Genomic DNA, 22465 nt, shown 5'->3' with positions numbered 1-22465 from the left:
AATATAGTCTGTAGGGTCATTGATTATTTTAATGTTCTGTGGGATATCATCGTTGTCTTCTTTGTGAATGACATCATGCTAACTGAACATGATAAGCAGTATGTGGTAAGTATTTTGTATGTCCTAGTCAGATACTTATGAACATAGAAATGGTAGGATATAAACTCTATGAGGATTCAGTGATTTGCTAAATTAGTCAACATTTTGGGTGTCAGAAGTATGTTAGAATGCTCCTTGGTGAAGTTAAATACAAGTTATTGCCTCTTTCATCCCTTATCACTAAGAAAGGGGCAGCCACTTGGAAAGTTTATGTAAATGTTGAAGGCAGTATATGGTACATTTGGGAACACTTCTCTTCCATATTTATCAAGTGAATCCTAAAGTTGTCAATAGAAGAAACTAGCAAATCAAGGATGCCATACATGTTCTACCACTCAGGTTGTAGATATGGCACATCCAGTGGTGCTAGATATGTGTGTGGTAGATAAGGATGCTCAATGGAGTCTTGGTAAAAATAATAGCAGCATAGCACAAACTCCTAGGATTATGGAGCTTCTCTATCTTTAAAGAGCAAAATGCAGCTAAATACAATAGATTTTCTTTCTCTTGAGTTTTCTAAATTATGTTTGACAATGAACACCAAGGTAATAACATTGTCTGATTTGGTTCTGAATATCTGTAGAGAAAAATATTTAAGACAGTTATATTATAAATGAGAGAGGTTCAAGGAACATAAAGGAATATAAGGTGTCTACATATTACTCTAGTTGGTAAAATGACAACAGTATGAGGGGTGTGTGTGTGTGTGTATGAGTGTGTATACACATGTAGTAATAACTGGAATAGTTAGTGAAAAGCTATACAAAAGGACACACTCAAAAACAGTATACATCAAAATGGGTTTCTCCAAAATGTTCAAGTAACACATAGAAAGGTAGGAAAAAGACAACAGAGATGAAAATCAGAAAGAATAGCAGAAAAGCATAAAATGGCAGACAGAAATGCTAAATATTGTTATAATAAATGGAAAGTCTTAATGAACAAGTTAAAAAACAAAGATTGACAGGGTAGATTAAAAAATATGATCCAAATATATGCTACCTACAAGAAACTAACTTCAAATAAAATGGTAAAGTGAGGCTGAAGAAATTAGGAAAAATTAAATATCTTGCAGACATTAATCAAAAGAAAGCAGAAGGGGCTAAACTAATATAGTAACATGTCATGAAATGATATTTTACTCAATGATCGACTGTATATGCCATGGTAGTCTCATAAGATTATAATTTTATATTCTTACTGTACCTTTTCTATGTTTAGATACACACATACTTACCATTGTGTCCCAGTTGCCTACATTATTTAGCACATAGCATGCTGTACCGGTTTGTAGCCTAGAAGCCATAGGATATATAATATAGGCTAGGTATTTAGTCAGCAGTACTATTTAGGTTTGTGCAAACACACTCTACAATGTTTGCACAATAATGATATTGCTTAATCACTCATGTCTCAGAAAGTATCATGTAATTAAAAGATGCATGCCTGTATTACATACAGTAGAATTCAAAGTAAATTACCGGAGATAGAAGGACATTATACAATTACCCCTCCATATCAGTGGGTTCTGCGTCCATGGAGTCAACCAACCGTGGATATAAAATATTTATTTTAAAAAAGGATGATTGCATTTCTACTGAACATGTAAGACTTGTCTCTTGTCATTATTCCCCAAACAATAAAATATAACAACTATTTACGTAGCATTTGTATTATAGTAGGTATTATAAATAGTCTAGGGATGATTTAAAGTATAGAAGAGACTATGCCTAGATTATATGCAAGTACTATGCCATTTTATATAAAGGAATTGTATTTTGGTACCCATGGGAGTTCCAGAACCAATCTTCCATGAATATAAAGGGATGAATGTATAGTGATAAAATAGCCAATCTACAAAGAAGACATAGTGAACCTAAATGTTTATGTACCATACAACAAAACTGCAAAATGTATGAAGCAAAAATGATTCATATGAAAAATAAATAAATAAATATTTAATTATTATAGCTGATGATTTTAATACTCCTCTCTCAATAACTGATAGAACATTTAGACAGAAAAACAGCAAGGATATAGAACTCAACAACACCACTTCTAAACAGAATCTAATTGACATTTGTTGAACACTTTCCTCAACAACAGCAAAGTACATCTTTTCAAGTACTCATGGAACATATACCAAGGCAGGTCATATTATTAGCCATGAAATAAATGTCAACGAATATTTAAAAACTGAGATAATATGGAGTGTGCTTTCCAAATACAATACAATCAAGCAAGAAGTCATCAATAGAAAGATAATAGGAAAATCTTCTAACGTTTGAAAACTAAGCCACACACTATGATATAACTCATGGCTCAAAAAGGAAATCTCAAGGGAAATCACAAAATGCAGTGAACTGAATGAAAATGAAAATATGTCAAAATTTTTAAGAGACAGCAAAAGCAGTGCTGGAAGGAAAATTTGTAAAATTAAAAAGACTATAGTAGGAAATAAGAAAAGGTGCCAGTCAATAATCCAAGCTCAATAATCAAGGAAAAGAAGAGTAAAATAAACGCCAAACAAGTAGAAGGAAAAAAATAATAAAGATAAAAGCAGATATCAGTGAAATTAAAAAAGGAAAGAGACAAAGCAATGAAACAAAAAACCTGTTCTTTAAAACTATTAATAAAATATTCAAACCCCCAACAAAAAGGAGAAATAGGAAGAAAGACAAAAATTACTAATATCAGGAATGAAACAGGGCCTATTACTACAGACCAGATACAATAAATGTTAATAGGACAAAAAAATGAAGAATATGAGTAAATCTCCACTGTATCCTCACCACATTATTGCCAGTATCTTGGCCATCTCTCCTACTACAGTTCTGTATTGCTTCTGTGTGCATGGGATCACTCTGTATTATTTCTTACAACTGCATGTAAATTTAAAATTATCCAATGTTTGAAGTTTATTTATTTATTTATATTTATTTTTATTTTTGAGGTGGAGTTTCAATCTTTTTGCCCAGGCCAGAGTGCAATCTTTTGCCCAGGCCACACTGCAACCTCCGCCTCCCGGGTTCAAGCGATTCTCTTGCGTCAGTCTCCCAAGCAGCTGGGATTACAGGCGCCCGCCACCACGCCTGGCTAATTTTTTGTATTTTTAGTAGAGACGGGGTTTCATCATATTGGCCAGGATAGTCTCGATCTCTTGACCGCCTGATCCACCGGCCTCGGCCTCCCAAAGCGCTGGTATTAGGCATGAGCCACCGTGCCCGTCCCTGAAGTTTATTTTTAATAACAAACAGGTACTGATGCTACTGTTTTTTAAGTGAAGACTTTGTCTGTAGTTTATTGAGTGACTATGAAACTACAATTGCTCATCATTCCTTCTTTGTGGGGATACAGGGTATTTCTATCACCCCAGGTGGAGTTCAGTGACACAATTATACCTCGCTGCATTCTTGACCTCCTAGGCTCAAGTAATCCTTCCATCTCAGCTTCCTGAGTGAATGGGACTACAGGTATGTGACACCACGTATGGCCAATTTTTAAATTTTCTGTAGAGACATTGTCTCACTATGTTGACCAGGCTTGTCTCAAACTCCTGGGCTCAAGCAACCTCCCAGTATGCTGGGGATTACAGATGTGAGCCACTCTACCCGGACTCATCATTCATCATTCCTTTTTTAAACTAAGGAAGGTAAGACATGTGTTTATATATAATTCTGTATTTATACACAATTTTGTTATATATTTTATTGATATGTACATAATACAATTCCATCACTTAAAATGGACAATTTGATAGTTTCTAGTAAATTCACAGATTTGCATAACCATCACTACAATCAATTTAAGAACATTTTCATTACCCCCCAAAAGAAACTTCTTACCCATTAGCTGTCTCTCCTCCAATATCCTTCCTCCCCACAGCCTAGGCAAGCATTAACATAATTTCTGCTTCTACAGAATTGTCTATTGTGGGTACATTATATAAATGGAAATATGCAATATGTGTCCCTCTGTGACTGGCTTCTATTAGCATGTTTTCAAGATTCATCTCATGGGAGGTCACCATTTTGTTCCTAAAGATGTCCATGCCCTAACCTCTGAAATTTGTGCATGTGTTAGGTTATCTACAAAAGAGAATTAAAGTTGCAGACAGGATTAAGACTGCTCATCAGTTACCTGAAAATAGGGAGATTATCCTGGATTATCAGGAAAATTCAGTGTCATCACAAGAGTGCTTAAAACTACAAGAGAAAGGCAGAAGAGGAGGTTTGAATGATGTGCTGTGAGGACTGGATCCACCATTGCTGGTTTTGCAGGTGAAGAAAGAAAGTCATGAACCATGGAATGTGGTAGTCTCTACTTCCTGGAAAAGGTCTTAAAAAAAATGTTCCCAGTGGAATCTCCAGAAAAGAACATAGCCCTGCTGACACTATATGAATTTAACTCAGTGACACTTCCAATCAACAGAACTGTAATAGAATAAATTTGTATTAATTCAAGCCACTAAATTTGTGGTAATTTGAACTAATATATTTTTAATATGAATCTTTAGAGTTATACATTTCTTTGCAAGCACTGCTTTAACTCCGTTCCATAATGTTAGCATGTTGTGTCTTTATTTCCATTCATCTCAGGATAGTTTCTAATGTTCTCTGTGATTTCTTTTTTGACTTACTAATTATTTAGGATTATGTTGTTTACTTTTCACATATTCATAAATTTCCCAAATTTCTTTCTGTTGTTGATTTGTAATTTTATTCCATTTATATCAGAGAGCACACTTCATATGATTTCAATCGTTTTAAATTTTATTTATTTATTAAAGCTGGCTTTGTGGCTATCATATGGCATATCCTGAAAAAATATTCTGTGTGCACTTGAAAAGAATGTCAAGTGTGTAATGCTCCTGGAATTCAGAAAGTAATCAGAGAAAACATTATTAGGCAAAGAGATAGAAACTTGTAGAATACACATACATATCAGATAATACATATGCTTGACTTGACTCTAATTTTTAGGAGTAATGTGATTGAGTATATGTTATGGACAAATCATGGGAAAATCTTGAACACCAGGAAAAAGAACGTGGGGTTTTTTTTCTAAGCTTTATAAAAGCAGTGGTTGATTTCGAAGTTGGAGGACAAATGTTCAGTGCCTCACTTCAGGAGGAAAAATACTTGGCACTAATGTGGAAAGAAATCAATTCAAAACTCTGCTACTGATCTACAAATTAAGTGTTCCTGAATGAAAATATGTTCCTTATATATGTACTTCAGAACTGACAGCAGGGATTACAATCTCGTGTGTCATTGCTAGCAAATATTCACAACTAGCTTCCATCTCCACCTTCTGCCTGTTGAGAACTCATTCTGTGACCTCAAGAAATGCACCTGATTTCTTTAACCAAACCTTCTAGAAATCACTTTGGTTGCATGTAAGTACAGAGAATTTAGTTTGGTATACAAAAGTTGTAAGTAAGCAGTAGGACACAAGCAGCTTTAGATTCTGAGGTTTACATATATATTTACCAACCTAGACTATTAAATGTTTTATATAGTTTTTATAACCTGGAATTATAGTTTTGAAGCTAAATTATGAGATAACATTGTTACTCAAAAAAGTTATTCTTCCCTGGAATCTTAATTCAAATGATTTATCCATATGGGAGCATTGCTAAATAAATTTTATGATATCGTATGACTAATTTTTTTTAAAAAAGAACAGCATAAAAATGAAAGGATTTTTTTTTATTTTTTTATTTATTTCTTTATTTCTTTATTTTTATTTTTTATTTTTAATTATTATTATACTTTAAGTTCTAGGGTACATGTGCATAACGTGCAGATTTGTTACATATGTATACTTGTGCCATGTTGCTGTGCTGCACCCATCAACTCGTCAGCACCCATCAACTCGTCATTTACATCAGGTATAACTCCCAATGCAATCCCTCCCCCCTCCCCCCTCCCCATGATAGGCCCCGGTGTGTGATGATCCCCTTCCCGAGTCCAAGTGATCTCATTGTTCAGTTCCCACCTATGAGTGAGAACATGCGGTGTTTGGTTTTCTGTTCTTGTGATAGTTTGCTAAGAATGATGGTTTCCAGCTGCATCCATGTCCCTACAAAGGACACAAACTCATCCTTTTTTACGGCTACATAGTATTCCATGGTGTATATGTGCCACATTTTCTTAATCCAGTCTGTCACTGATGGACATTTGGGTTGATTCCAAGTCTTTGCTATTGTGAATAGTGCTGCAATAAACATACGTGTGCATGTGTCTTTATAGCAGCATGATTTATAATCCTTTGGGTATATACCCAGTAATGGGATGGCTGGGTCATATGGTACATCTAGTTCTAGATCCTTGAGGAATCGCCATACTGTTTTCCATAATGGTTGAACTAGTTTACAATCCCACCAACAGTGTAAAAGTGTTCCTATTTCTCCACATCCTCTCCAGCACCTGTTGTTTCCTGACTTTTTAATGATCACCATTCTAACTGGTGTGAGATGGTATCTCATTGTGGTTTTGATTTGCATTTCTCTGATGGCCAGTGATGCTGAGCATTTTTTCATGTGTCTGTTGGCTGTATGAATGTCTTCTTTTGAGAAATTTCTGTTCATATCCTTTGCCCACTTTTTGATGGGGCTGTTTGCTTTTTTCTTGTAAATTTGTTTGAGTTCTTTGTAGGTTCTGGATATTAGCCCTTTGTCAGATGAGTAGATTGCAAAAATTTTCTCCCAATTAAAAGAACTAGAGAAGCAAGAGCAAACGCATTCAAAAGCTAGCAGAAGGCAAGAAATAACTAAGATCAGAGCACAACTGAAGGAGATAGAGACACAAAAAACCCTCCAAAAAATCAATGAATCCAGGAGTTGGTTTTTTGAAAAGATCAACAAAATTGACAGACCACTAGCAAGACTAATAAAGAAGAGAGAAGAATCAAATAGATGCAATAAAAAATGATAAAGGGGATATCACCACTGACCCACAGAAATACAAACTACCATCAGAGAATACTATAAACACCTCTACGCAAATAAACTAGAAAATCTAGAAGAAATGGATAATTTCCTGGACACTTACAATCTTCCAAGACTAAACCAGGAAGAAGTTGAATCCCTGAATAGACCAATAGCAGGCTCTGAAATTGAGGCAATAATTAATAGCCTACCAACCAAAAAAAGTCCAGGACCAGATGGATTCACAGCTGAATTCTACCAGAGGTACAAGGAGGAGCTGGTACCATTCCTTCTGAAACTATTCCAATCAATAGAAAAAGAGGGAATCCTCCCTAACTAATTTTATGAGGCCAACATCATCCTGATACCAAAGCCTGGCAGAGACACAACAAAAAAAGAGAATTTTAGACCAATATCCCTGATGAACATCGATGCAAAAATCCTCAATAAAATACTGGCAAACCGGATTCAGCAGCACATCCAAAAGCTTATCCACCATGATCAAGTGGGCTTCATCCCTGGGATGCAAGGCTGGTTCAACATTCGCAAATCAATAAACATAATCCAGCATATAAACAGAACCAAAGACAAGAACCACATGATTATCTCAATAGATGCAGAAAAGGCTTTTGACAAAATTCAACAGCCCTTCATGCTAAAAACTCTCAATAAATTCGGTATTGATGGAACGTACCTCAAAATAATAAGAGCTATTTATGACAAACCCACAGCCAATATCATACTGAATGGGCAAAAACTGGAAAAATTCCCTTTGAAAACTGGCACAAGACAGGGATGCCCTCTCTCACCACTCCTATTCAACATAGTGTTGGAAGTTCTGGCTAGGGCAATCAGGCAAGAGAAAGAAATCAAGGGTATTCAGTTAGGAAAAGAAGAAGTCAAATTGTCCCTCTTTGCAGATGACATGATTGTATATTTAGAAAACCCCATTGTCTCAGCCCAAAATCTCCTTAAGCTGATAAGCAACTTCAGCAAAGTCTCAGGATACAAAATTAATGTGCAAAAATCACAAGCATTCTTATACACCAGTAACAGACAAACAGAGAGCCAAATCATGAATGAACTTCCATTCACAATTGCTTCAAAGAGAATAAAATACCTAGGAATCCAACTTACAAGGGATGTAAAGGACCTCTTCAAGGAGAACTACAAACCACTGCTCAGTGAAATAAAAGAGGACACAAACATATGGAAGAACATACCATGCTCATGGATAGGAAGAATCAATATCGTGAAAATGGCCATACTGCCCAAGGTTATTTATAGATTCAATGCCATCCCCATGAAGTTACCAATGAGTTTCTTCACAGAATTGGAAAAAACTGCTTTAAAGTTCATATGGAACCAAAAAAGAGCCCGCATCTCCAAGACAATCCTAAGTCAAAAGAACAAAGCTGGAGGCATCACGCTACCTGACTTCAAACTATACTACAAGGCTACAGTAACCAAAACAGCATGGTACTGGTACCAAAACAGAGATATAGACCAATGGAACAGAACAGAGTCCTCAGAAATAATACCACACATCTACAGCCATCTGATCTTTGACAAAAATGGAAGGATATTTTTTAAAAGAATTTTCTGAAACTCTTGTTGGATCTATTTGAGATTTGGAAAACAACCTTAAAGGTGTTTTAAAGTTGAAATTAAATTTATAATGTTACTTCTTGAGCATTATAACACATGAATGGGCAATGTAGGGTTAAATTATAAAAATAACAGCAGGCACACTACTCCTTCACTGCAGTTCCACCCTGAGTACAGATAGTTAAATTCTATAGAATAAACTTGCAGTCAGTTCCTTAAATGTTGTTATTATTTGAGGTTCTGTTCTAGTCATCTCTTGGATATTTCCCTGAACCTTTAGTAAATCACATTGTTCTATGAACATGGTTGCATAAGAAACCATTATTTTGACATATATTTATGAATTTTCTAGACTGAGTACAGATTTACTTGTAAGATGCTATTATTTGCAGAGAAAAATATAATTTTTATCCCAAATTCTTATGTTACTCCAATAATCAACACCACAAGAACATAGAACCAACTGCAGAAAATGATTTTCATGATATGTTCTCCTGGAGTCAACAATATGCATCTTAGGAGTTTGGTTTCACTAATACAGAGGTACTTAGATGGCTAATGCTGCTATTTCTAAGGAGAAGCTTATCTTCCCATTAAACTCAATCTACCTACAAAAGTGAACAGAAGCTGAAGTCAAGCGTGAAAAAGTGCCTCTATTAAGTTACAATTAGGCCAATCAATATCTGACAGAGATTAAAAGCAGTGACAAGTTTAAAACACATTTTATTCATGGACAACCATAAAATTATAAATTGTAAAGAATATTAAGTTTTGCCTATGAGTTTCATTTTTACCAGAATCTGAAAATAATTCAAGAATAAATATTACCTTTGTTATTTAAAATGGCAATCACATCTAGTCATTTTTTAATAACTTGAATTATAAGAAAATGAAACAGAGCCAGAAAGAGGTTTTGAAGCCCTAAGCACTGAAAAGCTTATAGTTTTCCCTGCTTTGGTTTAAAATTTTAAAAAGATGAAGTAATTGTAAAGAATGACAAAATTTTCTAATTTTTTTCATGAAAACTACTTCAAATTTTTTTTTTTTTGAGAGGGAGTCTTGCTCTGTCACCCCAGGTTGGAATGTAGTGGTGTGATCTCGGTTCACCGCAACCTCCACCTCCCGGGTTCAAGTGATTCTCCTGTCTCAACCTCCCGAGTAGGTGGGCTTACAGAAGCAGGTGGACACCACCACCACACCTGGCTAGTTTGTATATTTTTAGTAGAGACGGGGGTTTTACAATGTTGGCCAGGCTGGACACAAACTCCTGACCTCAGGTGATCTGCCTGCCTTAGCCTCCCAAAGTGCTGGAATTCAACGCACCCGGCCGAAAACTACTTCAAATTTTTTGAAGTACCAAAAATAAAATTATTTCAAAACATATATAGTGCCTTGAATTTCTGCTGCATTCACTTGGCCTCCCTGGGAATTAGATTAATTGTCATGCTAGGAGATATTCTTCTATTCAGTCTGAAGGCCTAAGAAGTCACACATAATAGTCTGTTTTGTTGGGAGGATGGGCACTCTGTGGTTATGAGAATGATTACAAATGGGGCAAACAACAGAAAAATAACAATCTTATAAACTTTCTTTTGCTTCTGCTATTATAGTCTTAATGAAAAGCCGCTAGATGCTACTGGCCCAAATGAGAAGTTGTCATTGTATCCATTTAGTCCCATAATAAGTTGGCACAGTCCATTTTTTAAATTTATGTATTTATTTTTATTTATTATTATTATTTTATTCATTTGTTTGTTTGTTTTTGAGACGGAGTCGCGCTCTGTCGCCCAGGCTGGAGTGCAGTGGCGCGATCTGGGCTCACGGCAAGCTCCGCCTCCCGGCTTCACGCCATTCTCCTGCCTCAGTCTCCCGAGTAGCTGGGACTACAGGCGCCCGCCACCACGCCTGGCTATTTTGTTTTTTGTAGTTTTTAGTAGAGACGGGCTTTCACCGTGTTAGCCAGGATGTTCTCGATCTCCTGACCTCGTGATCCGCCCACCTTGGCCTCCCAAAGTGCTGGGATTACAGGCATGAGCCACCGCGCCCAGCAGTGACCACTTTTATCTATACCAAACAAAAATATTATAACCTCCACCTCCCGGGTGCAAGCGATTCTTCTGTCTCAGCCTCCCCAGTAGTTGGGCTTACAGAAGCAGGTGGACACCACCACAACACCGGGCTAATTTTTATATTTTTAGTATATATTTTTATTCTCAAGGATATACTTAGTGCTAAGTAAGTGATGAGTGGATATGTGTTTTAAGATAAATGAATGTATAAATCAATTCTGTATAATATCAGTGGGTAGTACCAAAGAGTGTAAGTTGGGCAGAGGAAATTTTGCAGTAAATTGTTAACTATAACAGCATTTTATTAAAAGAATGGATATTTATCTGGCGGTTGAATTGTAGAAAATATTGCTTCACTGCATGAGGGATTGGACTGGATAGTATCTAAACAATAATCATCATAATAACATACTAGTAGCAATGGCTTTATTGCTTTATCACCTCCCACAACAATTAATGAATGCATATTATGGGTCAGGGACTGTGCTAAGTATTTTTAAAAATGATGTCATTTACCAGGAAAAAAAAGGAGTGCGTCTTGAGATAAATATATTGACTTGTCTTTGTGCAGCATGACTGAGTAAAAAGAAACTTAATTTGATCTATTTCTGAACTTTTGCTTTTCCAACTATTTTGCCACATCTCTGCATTCCTATAATAGCTTAGATCCAGAGCCCTGACCCCACAGAATCTCTCACCTGATGACTGTGTAGCACAAAACACTGAAAAAACTAGGGCTAAGACTTAGGCCAAGGTCAAGAGAAAAGGAAAATTGAGAGGGCATCATGAAAATAACATGGATTCCTGAAATTCAGAGATCTGGGGAAAGAGGAACAAGAGCTGAGAGATTCAGGTTAGTGAGAGAGAGCAAAAGGTCTACACCTTTTGATGGAGCTAGCTGAGCAACCTTTAACCTCTTAAAAAAAAAAAAAAAGAGTAGTTTTTCTTCCAGATTTCAGCAACAAAGAGGTCTCCTTGATCCCTCTCATCCATTTGGCACCACTCTCAACCCCATTCATTTTACCTGCACCCTCTTGTCTAAAATTCTTTTAACTAGAAAGAAAGCTTTTCAGTTTACAATAAAACATAAAAGTTGGGGAATTATGCCTTGGAACCACAATAATCCTTAAAGTTATTACATTATAAATACCCAAATGTTGTTTTTTTTTCCCAAAAAGTAAAATGATTACCCAACTGTACTACATAATTTCCTGAATACATTTATAAAATATTTGTCTTCCTACCTCTTGTGTTAGCCTAGAGCATAAATAGAAGAAATTTGAATTTGAGACCAAGCCGTGGAAGTAGTAAGATAGGAGTACATTAGACCACGAGATGTAATGAAAGTGAATCTTCCAAATGCCATTATTGCCACTCCAACTGAGACAAGAAATAATATGCCTTGGAGATTGCAGAGAAAGGCATGTAATTCATCAGGACTCAATCAACCCCACTAGGAATTCCGTCCTTCCTTTCCCAGTCATGATACGCTTTGCTGCTCCCATCTCTCCTTTAAATGACACCCATACTTAGCTCCATAATAAATTTTCTTTACCAGGGCACGGTTATATTAGAAACTTCTTTTTAGTAATACTTCTCATTGTTTAAAAATTTTATTTATTTATTTATTTTTTTTTATTTTTTTTTTTAATTTATTTATTATTATACTTTAAGTTGTAGGGTACATGTGCATAACGTGCAGGTTTGTTACATATGTATACTTGTGCCATGTTGCTGTGCTGCACCCATCAACTCGTCATTTACATCAGGTATAACTCCCAATGCAATCCCTCCCCACTCCCCCCTCCCCATGATAGGCCCCGGTGTGTGATGTTCCCCTTCCTGAGTCCGAGTGATCTCATTGTTCAGTTCTCACCTATGAGTGAGAACATGCGGTGTTTGGTTTTCTGTTCTTGTGATAGTTTGCTAAGAATGATGGATTCCAGCTGCATCCAAGTCCCTACAAAGGACTCAAACTCATCCTTTTTTATGGCTGCATAGTATTCCATGGTGTATATGTGCCACATTTTCTTAATCCAATCTGTCACTGATGGACATTTATTTTTTATACTTCAAATTATATTGGCTTTAATTTAAACTAGATCCTGACTTATTCTGAGGTGAATGAGAAAAGGAAAATGTGACTGTTGTTTTCTATTTCCCAATAGTTTGTAAATCTCATCATGTGGTAATATCTGATATTTTTCAAATAGTTTTTTTTTTTTTTTGCTAACAAAGTATAAACTACCAAATATCAAAGTGATTCTAGATATTTGTAGCAGATTACTTAGAAAATTCTGTTGTATTTTTTTTCCTGTCAGAATACCCTGGAGTCATAAGCTTTATTTAATTACAATTTTGACAGTGCATAATATTTTATATACTCTTTGGTGTCCCCATCTCTCCATTAAATGACACTCATACTAATCTAGGTGTCATTTTGTTTATTTATTTTTTATATTTTATTTTCTTTTATTTTGAGATTGAGTTTCGCTCTTGTTGCCCAGACTGGAGTGCAATGGCGAGATCTCGGCTCACTGAAACCTCCGCCTGCTGGATTCAAGCTATTCTCCTGCCTCAGCCTCCTGAGTGGCTGGTATTACAGGCATGCATCACCACACCTGACTAATTTTGCAATTTTAGTGGAGACAGTGTTTCTCCATGTTGGTCAGGCTGGTCTCGAACTCCCAATCTCATGTGATCCCCCCGCCTCCTCGGCCTCTCAAAGTGCTGGGATTACAGGCATGAGCCACCACACCCGGCCTCGCTGGGTGTCATTTATATGATAATATCAGTAGATAGAAAAGTTGATGTTGACCAGTAAATTGATCTGTGGATGTTAAATATCATTTTTGGAAATATGAGGTAAAATGTATGGAGTATTGTTGTTTTTAAATGTATCTGAATTATAGTCATGTTTCAGCATGACAACGGACAAAATTCAACATCTCTCATAAAGGAATTCAGTTTGGTCTGACTAATATAGTTATCTTTGTGTCACATAACACAGCTCTCAATCCAAAAGTCAACATCTCACATGCTTGTTCTTGTTTTCATGACCCTCAGTTCTAGCTAAGATCAGAAGGATTATGTGTGGATGCAAATAGACTTAAGTAGTGAATTATTTTTTAAAGGAAATCTCTAACAGAAATCAAAAATAATTTTTTATAATAATGTAATGTCTGACTCAGCTGAACCTGCAATATTCTATCTGACAAAGTAACTACAGTAAAAGAAGACAGAGAGGCCCCATTTACTCATGAGATAACTTGGTGTACAACTACTTTATTAACCGGTTTTAATGTGCACATTGGTTCCCGGAAAATAAACATCTATTTCAGGTTTGGAGATGTGATGTGCTCCCCTTCAGGTTCTGACTGAAAAAGACAGCTTGTAAATGGGGCCTCACTGACTCAGGCTCTAATTCTGGAGAGTTTCACTGTTATTGGAATAAAAATCATCAGAGAATAAAAGTCAAATGCAAAAAGATTCTTTGACAGTCTAGAGTAATCCTAGAGGTTACTAGAGGTAGTAATGTTGTACATGCTTCTTAGGACCCATAACGAAAATATGTGCCTAAGAGTTCATGTATTTTACATTAATTGATCAAAGTGTCATATCCCAAAGGTATCTTTCTAAGTTTTCATAGTACTTTTAAGATTTCAAGTAATTCAAATGTGAAGATTTCTCTTTGAATTTCTTAACTTAATAAACTTATTTGATAACCTATTAAACAGAAGGCACTCCAGGGTTCCAAGAGGATAAATATATAGCCAGCTCCTAGAAACTTATAGCCTATTCAAATCAACTACATAAAATCACACTAAAATAATTACTCGCCTAAACTAGATATATAAAGATAATATAGTATTTGATTCTTTGTTCATAACAAATAAAGCTCTATAAAGTGTGATTGCTAGATATTCTTTTTTTCTTAAAGATCAAAGATTCACCTTTCTAATATTTCTCAGTTATTCAATATCCATGAACCATTAAAAGAGATGGAAATGAATTTTTTTATTTTCTGAATTTTCTATTTACAATTTTAAATTCAGGGGTACATGTGCAGGATGTGCAGGTTTGTTACATAGAGGGGCCTGTTGGAGGGTTGGGGGTGGGAGGAGGGAAAGAATCAGGAAGAATAGCTAATGGATGCTGGACTTAATACTTGGGAAATAAATCTAAAATATGTGTAGTCCTTTAATGATATTCTTGAGGACAGTACAGAGCCATCACTTTTAGATGACTAAACACATGCCTGAAGTTCAGAGACTGACATAAACCAGCCCTTAATTTTTTCCCCAGCAGCATAATCATCCATACCATGATCACATCAGATGGGCAACAGAGACCACCTTATCTCTTTGGTCACCTTCTTTCTTCTTCCATTTTCTAGGTCTTTTCAGATTACAATTATTTGCTTTATAAACTACTCGAAGTATATTACCTTAGAAACACAATTTATAAATATTTAGGCATTCTAATTTTAATTTCCAAGCATCCTTCAATGATTGGATAATATATTTCCCTATGTAACCCAAATGTTCCAAATCCTCTTGCTTTCATCTAATGTAACTGTATTAAGTCCAGAAGCCTTGGCCATAATTCCAGGGATTACTGAGATACATATTTTTTCTCTTGTTCACTCTCCTCTCTTCTGAACTTCTGGCTTTTCTTTAATCACCACTGCCTCATTGCTCATTTGCTCATGCTGGGTGTTGTCCTCTCCCTATACCACTTGGTCCCAAGTTGGAACATAAACCATCCCTAAGGCTCTATTAACACACAGCTATCGTGTGTGTCTGACTGCACTGAAGGCTTTGGAAATGATGGAGAAGAATCACAATGTAGGACATGAAATAATCTAAAACTGGATATAGACATCGTGTTTCTTAAGTTTTATGTTCATTCCCATTAAAGAGAGCTCTTTTGTGCCTGTCCTCCTCCTTAGGTATAAGCCTGTCCTGATGGCTCTGGGGCCTGGTCACTCAGAACTGAATGATGCCCACTGCTTGCCATCCCTGCTCCCCACCCCACTAAACAGTAATTTGTGGAATGTGAAATAAATCAAACAAAACCAAAACATTATCTCTCCAAGGTTAAAACCTTTTACTTCACTATCCAGGGAATTTGTGTATTTTCTTAACTTTTCCCTGTAGATGCTTCACTTTCTATAACTGAAAAGCCTATTAAAGAACTCCCCTAAATACAAGAACAACATTCACCAGAACTAAATTTTGTCATGACATAAGATGGAAAGAATATACAGACAATGCTCTGCGATTTTTTAGTTGACATTTTCCCTCCTCTTTTCACATGAATTTGCTTTTCTGTGTTTGCATAATCTCTATTTCTCTACTCAGAATTTCTAAGAAATGATAATCTTCTCTGGGAAAGAATGGTAGCCAGAAAATCATCTGAAATAAGAGTGAGTCACTTGGAAGTGAAGGACTGGCCTGACTGGGAGGAGTTAATTACACATGACACAAGGGAAACGCAAACCCAAACTTTATATTGGTCTGAGAGCTTTGAGCACCCTTGTCATTAATAACTAGGCTACAAATACATGAACATATCTACAGGCTCCTAGTTTTTTGTCTTTGAGCCCAGAGTTGAAAATAAATCTTTGGCAGTGATCCATTTGCTTCCATCTCTGTGTACCAACTTCGTTTGTCAGAGTTCCCAAGCAAAAGTTATATCCAAATCAAAAGGCAATACCCTAGGTTAAAAAACTGCAATCACAAAAAGCCACTTTTAGCTCCAGAATTTTCTCCTCTTTCCCCGTTTCCCCAAATCCCTCCGGTTTTTCTTTTTGTCTCTATCCATTTCTCTTTTCTTCTTTCCATTTCTCCACTCTCTGTTCCTTAACACAACGTCTTAAATTGAGATTAAAGAGAACAAAAAGGAAGGCTGCAATGTTCATTGTCCTTTTCTTCCCTAGGATAGACATTTATACCACACTTTACAACATTTTCCCAGCGCCAATAGGTTTTCTTTTTTCATGACAACTTTGTAAAACTGCATTCCTAAGGTAGTTCATCACTGTTTTTTTATTGCATGCTCTTGAAACTTTCCAGAACTGTTACCAGAAGAGGCTTCAGTAAATGGAGTTAGCATTTGAGCTCTACAGAGTCAGAGTCAAAAATAACAGTAGTCACATGGTTAACAATATTTATACAATACTTAATCGTCTGAGCTCACAAGATGAAGAGCAGGCATTTCGCTGTTCATAACATGTTCAGAAAAAGTGGGTTTGTAACAAGGTTTTTAATACCTTGTTCCTGCAAGTGTGCAGGAATGCTAGGTTCTTCTCAAAGGAGAATTCTACATTGATTTAAACTTAGTGACATACAAAGTATGCATCAGGGATATATCTGATTACATAACTACATAGACATCATAATGGACCTATGTCCCCTTTCTTCACACAGAAGTAGATCTGCCTCTAGGCAGCATTGCTTACATTATGAGAAGCAAACTTACTATCATTTTTTCACAAATGTTAATAAAGTAATTAAAGTAAGTAGAAAAATTCAACTTATAGTTTGGAGACTCTTGCAGAGATAGGTAAATTTTAAGAACTTTTAGAATAGGATTTATGTCTGTGTTGCTTTTCTGAGATCTGAAATGAATGTGTGTGTGTGTGTGTGTGTGTGTGTGTGTGTGTGTGTGTGTGTGTGTGTGTATTTCCAAAGAGCTAACGTGGCATATCTTCATCCTCAAATTCGCTTTTGCCCTTGGACTCTTTCTCACCCTTCTCCTCCTTAGGGAGACAGGGGAAACAAAAGTACTGTTTCAGCCAACTGACTTTATTAAAGCTTTCTCATCTACGAGGCATGAGAATATGTTTGTGAATCTGTTTCTCTTTTGTTTGGCAGTGAGAAGTGCAATCGCTCTTTAATTAGAACCTTCTGTGTATCATAAATATGGTTTAACCCAGGTGTTTTATCTACCTCCAATGCAAGTGCAAATTAGTGACGTGGGTCAAATGACAATTTTTTTTAATTATCAGACAAGTCAGGAATAGCTAAACGCCAGCCACCAGCGATTCACTGAGTTAAGGAATTTTGCTAATAATTAGAGCAAAAAAGAGGGGGGTAATAAAGGGAGTTCACTGGAAATCACAGTAGACAAGATCATGAGACCAAATGTTGGACTTGATGATTCTGACAATTTTTATCTGTATGGGAATGGGCAAATTTTTTAAGAATACTGGAACTTGATATTCTTATCTGTAAAAATTAGAAGTAGTATTTCTAAAATATTTCACCATATAACTTTTAAGATTATACCTAGTTCTGAGATCCTATAATTCTAATCAACACATAGAAAGACATGAAAAAATAGAAAGAGGTAGACCAATATTTATTAATGGTCGGCTATTATAAGAATTTATGGATTTAAGAAACCCGTATTCAGCCTTCACTTTATCACTGATGTTTTGCTTTTATGTCATTTTAGTAAAAACGTTTGCTGATATTGTCAAGGGATTTCCTAGCTAAAATATAATCAAGAGATCTCTCAGTGTCATTTCTCTTCTAATTGCAGTTCCATCACATTAATCTCTTACAATTAACTGAAAATAGCAATGTCATTCACAAATAGAAAGAAATTTATTTAATCAAACTTCATCGAAAATCACACAATTACCTCCCTTCCTAATGTTTGGCTGTAAGCAAATTCCAAGAGCTGTATCTTTTATTTTTCTTTGTGTTAGTTCCTGTTCATGTGTGGGAGAACATTGGTCAGTGACTCACATTACTGACACACAGCCAGCACAGCTGGATAGGCACAGAATGCATTTCATAATAAAAGGGACAAAGAAAGAAAGATAGAGAAGAAAAAAGTTTACGTGTTTGGTTTATTTTTTAAAATCTATACAACTTAATGCTAAAAAGCAAGAACCAAATTTTTCCAAACAAACAGCTTCAAGGAAAAATAATTTTGGGGGGACTAATTAAAATTACTTTAATAACTCTTAATATGTGAAATACTTCTTTAAGGCAGTTATTCCCTGTGGAAATCTCACCCTCTCCCATGAAAAAGAACCAGATTTTATGACTATCACAAGAGTAAAACTCTAGTGAGAATTTAGAAGTGCACACAATAAAATAAAAATACTCCACGATAGTTTTGAACTCTTGAGGAAAATGACAGGAATAGTATTATGTTTAAACAAATATATGTATATATATATGTATATATACACATACATATAGATAGATAGATAGATAGATAGATAGATAGATAGATATACACCTCTTTAGAGATCTGATAAATGAATGAACTCAGAAATATCTGCACTCTAGATTTGAAAATGTGAATTAGCTGACACATAACAATGTCAAAGAAGACACATTTTTACAGAAGAACTTTCCACAAATAAAATAACATTTCCCAGGCCATTAAATGCAAATGACATTGTCACTTATCGTATATTTTGTCTATGCTGTATAGAAGTTAAATTAAGTTGTTCACTGTATAGTTAAAACTAAAGGTTTCAGGATATGAGGTAGCTTACAGCATGTCTATTATCACTAGTAAGAAAATACTCTATAAATTTAAGAGGAAAGATCACTTATTCAGACTATGTTAATACAGTAGACTGTCCTGGCCTAAAATCTTATGATTGAGAAATGAGCGCCATAACCAACCCACCATTTTGACAGAGCTCACCTGAATTTTTCCTTCTGGTGATGAGAAACAATGCCAGAATATCCACTCCAGCCATCTTCACACTTGTGGAGAGAAATTCAATAGTGATACATTTGTAGTGAGGTGAAAGATGTGTTAGCTTAACAACTGGTGCAGGGTTTCTCTTTTAAGGAAGATATTGTGTATGTGGAGGGAACATCTTGGAAGGTATTTAGAAGTAGCAAGTGAGACCTTAAGGGCAAGAGAAACTCTGCCTATGACAGAAGACACAACTAAACTGCTTTGTATTAGAAATCAATAGGAACTTGGAGAGAGAAAATAAAAACAAGAGTAATCAACAAAAGATGATTTAACCAACATGATCAGAATCTGAAGCCCAGGATTTGAAAGGAGAGAGGGAACTTTAGGAACATCAATATCTAACATGGAATATTAAATCATGAGCCTTTTGGCAGTATAAATCTCTATATCACCTATCATTCAGTAGTCCTTTACACATATAAAAGTTTCTATAAGCAGTCTGGCATAACTAAGAAAAAGTATAGTGATCCACATCTAAAACGATATAATTCAAAACATAATAATACATGTTGGACATTTAGTTTATCCCTAAACTGATTCGCACTAAGTAGGACTTAGGAGCCAAAAGTGATCATAAATTCTGATGAAACTTGAAAATTCTTGAGATATAGGCTGAACTCAATGGAAAATACATTGAATAAATCTTACTTCATCTCAAAAGGCAGGGAAATACTGTTGAAATTTAGTTTACATAATTACTTTCTCTTTTTCTGGCCTTCTTTAAATCTAATATTTGGCATGATCCTAAAAATATTGTTTTAAAAGAAAATCTATTGTGGACAAATACAAGCTTTAGGAATAAATTAAAATGTTTAGAGGAATTAACATATCTGTGTAAAATTTTACATGTGTGCCAAATTGATCACCAAGCTAAAACTAGTGGCATATTAAATCCAACATACTAGCTCACACATTTACAATGAAATACAACAGTTTTTGTAAGACTATAGTTTTTGACAATTCAACAAGTGATAACTGGAAAACATGTTATGATAGGCATGGGCAATTTAAAGCTCAGTCTGGACAGTCAGTGATAGTTAATCTTAAGAGGATTTCCAAAGTTCAGACAACAAATGATTAAAAATCAACTTCAACAATAGTCAATGATGGCTGAATTTAAGATATTTAAACATGCATTGCAAAATACAATGGAACCAGTTGTAGGCATGGACATTGAGAGAAGACTTATGGATTCAGACAAATTTTTACTCATTCAAATTCCTGTAACATTATTTACCCTATATTACATGTCATAAATTGACTATGTTATGAAATAGGAAGGGTAATATCTATTTTTAAATGTAATAATTATAAACAATGTATAAGATGTTTATACACTTTAAACTGGCAGTTTATAGTGACTATTGTATTATTATTTTGATTTTACTAGTTGTAAGGAAAAGAGAACAGCACAGACTGAAGTATTTATATCTCAATAATTAAACTTACTTAATATTTTCTATTGTACATTTACCTAAAAAGTATAGGACTGATACTTCCATATTTGTATGGAATAACAGTGCTTAAAATATATAAAGCAAAATATTACTGAAATAATGGGACAATAGATAAACTTGTAAAATTATCATCAGAGATGTAAATACCAACTCTACAATAGGTAGACCAAAATTAATAAAGACATAAAATAATTTAACAACACAATAAACTTGAACTAATTAAAACACAGGTCTCTATCCCAAAGAACTACAAAATAAACATTATTTTTAAGTAGAAAAAATCTTTCACTAAAAATGTATATTTCAAGCCATAAGACAAGTCTGAATAAATTTCAACAACAGAAATCATGCATAGTACAATCCCTGACTACAAAGGAAGTTAGAAATCGATATTTATAAGAGTAAAAGTCTCCCAATTATTTGTAAACAATGCATTCCTAATCAACCCAAGAATCAAAGGAGAAATCAAAATTTGCACAAAGCAGCTGAAATAATTCTATCACTTATCTATTGATGTGTAGTGATCCACCCCAAAATTTAGTTGTTTGAAATAACCATATTCTTTGCTCATAATTCTACGACTCCACAGTTAGAGTTGGGGAAAAGGAGTGTTGTCTGACCAATTCGCCTGTTGGTCTCACATGCAGGAAGTTTATATACAATGTGGATCACCGATTTCTTCTCCACATGGTCTTATTTACTAATTAGCTAGCTCAGGTGTCTTAGTAGTTGTGCTTGCCATTTAAAGTGGAATTATTTTAGTTTGATATGACCAATTATTTGGTGCCAATATACGGAAATAAAATTCAATTTAATACCATAGTATCCTGAAAACTTGTCAAATTCACTTATTAGTTAAGTAGGTTTTTTTCTTGGTAGATATCTCAGGAAACATGTCAATTATCAGTAAACAAAATTTGGCTCCATCATTTTCAATGTTTACACATTTTATTTTTTTTATCTTGCTTCATGAGACTGTGTAGGACCTCTGTCACAAAGTTAAATAGTCGTGGCATGTGCCAGGTTATTGATTTATTGCCTCTCAGCTCCAAATCCACACTTCTTTGTCCTATTCTGTGATACTGTAGCTAGACCATATAAACATTTCTCCTTTGGCAGCTGGCACAATGGTTCACAAACTAATTTTGAAGTTTTAAATATTCAGAGAGATTCCTTGGCTGGGCACGGTGGCTCACGTCTGTAGTCCCAGCACTTTGAGAGGCCGAGGTGGGCGGATCACCTGAGGTTGGGAGTTCGAGACCAGCCTGACCAACATGGAGAAACCCTGTCTCTACTAAAAATACAAAATTAGCTGTGCGTGGTGGCACATGCCTGCAGTCCCAGCTACTCAGGAGGCTGAGGCAGGAGAATCGCTTGAACCCGGGAGGTGGAGGTTGCAGTGGGCTGAGATCGTGCCATTGCACTCCAGTCCTAGCAACAAGAGCAAAACTGTGTCTCAAAAAAATAAAATAAAATAAAAAAATCTGAGAGATGTTGCCTATACACTAAACACTGCAAAAGTTTGCTGAGAGAAAATAAAGAAGACATAAATACATTGAGAGGCC

Source organism: Macaca thibetana, chromosome 12 (assembly GCF_024542745.1).
Source record: "Macaca thibetana thibetana isolate TM-01 chromosome 12, ASM2454274v1, whole genome shotgun sequence".
In the NCBI taxonomy this organism is placed as follows: Eukaryota; Metazoa; Chordata; class Mammalia; order Primates; family Cercopithecidae; genus Macaca; species Macaca thibetana.
This window is presented reverse-complemented; position numbering follows the sequence as displayed.